Source organism: Excalfactoria chinensis, chromosome 2 (genome assembly GCF_039878825.1).
Source record: "Excalfactoria chinensis isolate bCotChi1 chromosome 2, bCotChi1.hap2, whole genome shotgun sequence".
NCBI lineage: Eukaryota > Metazoa > Chordata > Aves > Galliformes > Phasianidae > Excalfactoria > Excalfactoria chinensis.
In genome coordinates, this window is record NC_092826.1 from 93,036,914 (window position 1) to 93,041,989 (window position 5,076).

The following is a 5,076-nucleotide window of genomic DNA, read 5'->3' on the forward strand; positions in this document are numbered from 1 at the left end:
TCTCAGGCAGTGATGGATTTGCACTCTGTAGCATATGTGTTGTAGCCCCTCCAAAACAAGCTCTGGCTGTCGGTTTTGATTTTTAGTGTACAACATTGCAGAAGTTTTATGCTCACCCAGTCATGAGCACCTTTGTGGCCATGAGGTACATCAGGGCCACCAGATTATGCAGCCCCAAATTTCCAACAAACATCTCCTAGTTTATTTTCCTGGAGTGTTGTCTGCACATAGCAGCTTTGCAAGCTGTAAAATCCATGGTCTGCTACAGGAAAAAATAACAGGATAAAACATCCTCAGCCCTCAGAAGATGGAAAAAAAAAAAAAAAAATAAAAAAAAAATTGACAGCATTTATGAGACAGACACTAAACAGCTCTTGGTGCTGGATGCAAAAGAGCATCTTTAGTAAGGTACAATGAATTTAGTGCTCTCAGGAGATGATACAAATACTAAGATTTAAGCAAAATGAAAGCTACGATAAACTTTTAAGCAAAGTGGTGTAAGTTCAGGGTGAAATTGTGGAGATTTCTTATCAGTGAAAGAGTGAAGCACTCAGCCTTCTGGTACTGATACTGTGGCAAGACAGCAAAGTTGTCTTGTTAAATTTTTGAAAGGAATTACTTAATAGAGATAGAACACTCCTAGACTGATGGGTTTGAACTATCCACTCAGAACTTGAAGAAACTAATAAGAAATCTCAACAAAACCATTGTTGCATGCATTGCATTAATGGGAATATTGCTTGTACTACAGTCTTCCATTGTCCTTATCTGCAATGATTACTGAGTAGAATCATAGAATCCTTAGAGTTGGAGGGGACACCTGAAGGCCGTCTAGTCCAGTTCCTCTACAATGAGCAGTGTCACCTCAGCTAGATCAGGTTGCCCAGGGCCTGATCCAGCCTCACCTTGAAAGTCTTCAGGGACAGGGCATCAACCACATCATGGGCAACCTGTTTCAGTGCTTCACCACCAGCACTGTAAAAGATTTTATTTTTTAAAAATACATCTAACCAAAATCTACCCTCTTTGAGCTTGAAACCATTTCCCCTTGTTTTATCACCTTGCTGAAGAGTCTGTCCCCTTCTTTCCTGTAGCATCCCTTTAGGTACTGAAAGGCCACTATCAGATCACCTTGAAGCCTTATCTTCTCCAATAGTGATCTTGGAGCAGCACAAACCTTTTCAAAGGACACAAAGTGGATAATAGAGAACGAAAATAGCGATTAGTTTGAAGGTAAGAACTAGAAAAATGATCAAAACCAGGCAGAGTTCAGTGTGGAGAATGGAAGTTAAAAAGGAGATGTGCAAACACCCTCTGAAATATGAGTTAAAGGAATTAGCACTCAGTTGTTCTCAGCTAATGGGGGCAGTAGACATTATTTGACTCTTGGTCAGGGATGTTGTAGTTGCAACAAGCTTTCTGTGGTGCTAGCAAAGTTATCATACACTTAACCATAGTTTGGTGCAGTATATGGACAGGAAAAACTTGGAAAAGTAGAGGTGCCAGAACTGAGAGTTTCCAGTAGCTGATGACAAAGAGATCAGGATATGCCAAATCAGTCAGTCTAAAAATATTCTATCCAAACTCTGATCCCTCTGGAGGGACAAACATTCTCTTCTAGTATATGTAAAATATTTCCTAAATCATCGTGATGTGTGTCTATAGACAAAGACAGTGCTGCAACCAGTCTGAGGCAGGGCTTATCTCTGCATCCTTAGTATTTAGCCTTGTGGACCCAAGCTAAATCTGACTGCAACACTTCAGCTGGGTTGAGATGCTCTCTCTTTTCTCCTGTTCCTTTGTTCTCCTTCTCTTCTTTGTTTCAAAAAAGGCTACTGCAGCATATGCATATCAAAAACCTGAAAGTTGTCTGGCACTTCAGATCAAGGAGGGGATTCAAATTCACTGTCTCAGGATATGTGTCAAGTCACTGCGCTTATCTTGCTCTTATATTACTGACTTTCTACTTTGCTCAGAGGTAGCTTTCTGTTCTCTTACTGGCATTTCAGCCATGAGAAGAGAGTGAAGGATGGCACTTCCATGCTCAGATGGGGCAGAGTCCCTCCTTCACCTGAAGCTTTAAGGAAGGGGAAAAGGACACTGGAAGCCCTGGGAAGTAAGAGGGAAATCAGCCCGATATTTTCCTGGGAGCAGCAGTCCATTACTGTTATTGTTGCTGTCTTTTATATTCTATTTTTATTTTACATTTTATATTTATTTTATATTATTGCTATTATAAATGAGTGGTTACTGTAGATTTCTTTAAATGACTACTGAAATCAGTAATAAGAAAATCATGGGATGCTGTGTGAGGGAGCACACTGATGCAAATGTTTCCCAAAAGTAAATATTTTCTGCCTTAAAGCAGATAAATTCTGTGATATCCCACATTTGTTCCTGCTGTCTACAGACTTGTATTTTTCAACTTTCTTTAGAATTACTGATGAAATCCTAGAAAAATCTAGCAGAACATAATAATGTAGGAAACATCTAAATCTATCAGACTTTTAGCAAGAGAAAATAATGTCCTGAAAATAATTTTGAAAACCCAGCAAAACATATTGGCTAACGTATTTAATCAGGCATACTGCACACAGAAGGGATATGCATGTTTGTGTTTACATTGTGATTCAAGTCTGGTTAGAAATAGTGGGTAGGCAGCTGTTTTTGACTTATTTTGGATTCATATGTATGGGTGATTATATATGTATATGTGTAACCTTCATGAGATCACACCTGTGTCTGCTTTCAAATATGGGAAATTTGTTTCTCTCAGGGGGTTTATTGTATGTATAAATTAGTAGGAAGTATCAAAAACTAAAAGCCAAGCCTATATGAATGATGAATAATTTAGATTTCAGAAGTGATTCTAATACTGCTCTATCTGTAAAAGGCCAGATTTGGAATTTTGAGGGCAAGAGGACACAGCGGTAGCCAGGAGGCTTCTGCTACAGTATCTATGTAAGACCTTACAGGACTCCTGTTACCTTCCTGCCTCTGTTTCTTCATTTATCAAATGTTTGCTGCCCTATGTCATACGAACCAGTTAATGTCTGGGCAGTTTCAAACATTAAACACTCTTAAAAAAGGTAAGCAGTGTTATATAGTAATGCCTTTTTCCTCAGTGCAGTGAAACCAGCATCTGTTCTCTGATTTAATGGCAGGAAGGAAGGCTTGCTCTGAACAGGCCAAAGTACATAAGAGATCGATTAAGAACTGGGGGAAGGAGACAGGAAAAGGGCAGCTGATGGGGTGAGGAAGGTGGTAGAGAAACATCAGTTAGTTGATGCACCTTAAAACAGCTGAAAGCCAAATCTGACCATGAGGTAATATGAGACTCAAACAGCAGACAATTCTATAATCAGGTTATTTCAGGAGTTATTGCAAGGCATTAGTAACAGAAGCAGCAGGATGAGATAGACCCCAGTACAATGAAGTTCACCAGCATCCCCAGCTTTCACCAGGTCCCATTGCTGAATAAAGCTAAATACACAAGCAGTTGCAGCTACATGCTGGATCTGCAAGATGTGTCAAGCTCTAACTGCCCTGTACTAAGAGATTTCCTCATATCAGAAAAGAGTTGAGGTTCTCTTGGATATATCTTAGAAGAAAATGTGATCTGTGTTAATGTAGGAGTTAAAACAGCGCTTGAATATAAGAAACATGAAAGAATCTTGAGACACTTTCATCCTTTCAATTTAAAGCTGTGGAAATACATTCAGAAATACTTGTCTTCAACTACTAGCATAAGTTGTGTGTATCTAGGACTGCAGACACACAAACATGTTTTTCTATACATGAAAATACAGAAGTTTAAGATCCATAACTGGGGATGGAAGGGATTACAAGATGATAGCAAACTAGAGCAAGTAACTGGGAGAGTGGTAAACCACTCTGAAGATCGTGACTGAAAGATTGAACCTGATGCAGTGAAAATAGGATAGTGAGGGAAGGCAATTAAAGGGACAGATTGTATTTAGGATAACCAGAAAAGAAGAAACTGTTTCCAACTTTTTTGCATGGGTGTCAACCAGATGAGAGAAGCTGAAGTCATAGTTATCAGGAGAGAAACTGCTGAAAGTTTGGGCAGGCCCAGAGTCCAGCACAGGAAGAAACTACATTGTAGTATTATGGGAGAAATAATGGGAGGATTCAGGGTGCAGGAAGCGTATGCTGGCCTGATTTAACTCAAGAGTTGCAGGTGGAAAAGGAAGAAGTAAGGAGCCTGTCTAGGATTTATATGGGGCTTTGCTCTTGGTCTTGCTAAATCTTGGGTTGATGATGAGATGACAAGAACAGGAAAGCTCAGTGGCCATGGAAAATGAGGAAACTTACTTGAACGTTTTGTGGTTGTTGAAATAGATGAAACTTGAGATGATTTGATGTAGCCACTGGTTTACTATGTCTTACTTCAGGAAATTACCAGCAAGAGGAAATAGCCAGGACTAAGTAAATAGATCAAATGAGAACATGAGGCAAAGTACAGAACTTGAGGTCTACATGTAAAGTGTGAGAAGCAATTTTGAAGAAGCAAGTTTAATCTGAACCTAACCCAAACCATCTGTGCCTGCCTTTACTTTCACTGCTGTTATCTCTGATCAGAGCATGCTATCACAATGTTAAATTTTAGAACCTGAATCAAAAGTTCAATTAATGCTGACTTCATGTTCTGTGTAATCACTTGAATTCCAGGTTTTTATCTTCACCTGTGTATACATCCTCCCTTCCCCCTCCACAAACCCAAGCCATGTGTGCATACCTGGCAGATTTCCATCCACAAGATGGAAATCAGTTTGGGCTTGTTTTGCTTACCTTGCTGTTACTAGACACCAGTTAGGCAGAATTTCTTAAAGGTCAGCCCTTGCTGCTCTTCACTTTCAAGAAAGGAAAGGAAATTAGACATCTTCAGCTAAGACTCAGTTTTGTAGCAGCCCAAGCTGGACAGTAACACAGTATACAATTGGAAGAGTACCATCCTAACCACACCACTTTACTGATGTAATAGTTGGAAAGATTATCATGGTGTAAAAAGAAACAAACAAGGAAGAAATACTTACCCATATCTAGTGATCTATG

General features: G+C 39.4%; 1 long non-coding RNA gene across 1 annotated transcript; it reads right to left on the reverse strand.

Annotated features, from left to right (window-relative positions):
- Nucleotides 1-390: 390 nt before the first annotated feature.
- Nucleotides 391-4,875, reverse strand: LOC140249075 (uncharacterized). The gene is made up of 3 exons (XR_011902938.1): nucleotides 4,813-4,875; nucleotides 1,061-1,177; nucleotides 391-975 (listed from the first exon to the last, which is right to left on the reverse strand). It is a non-coding gene; the product is annotated as an uncharacterized lncRNA (long non-coding RNA).
- Nucleotides 4,876-5,076: the final 201 nt, after the last annotated feature.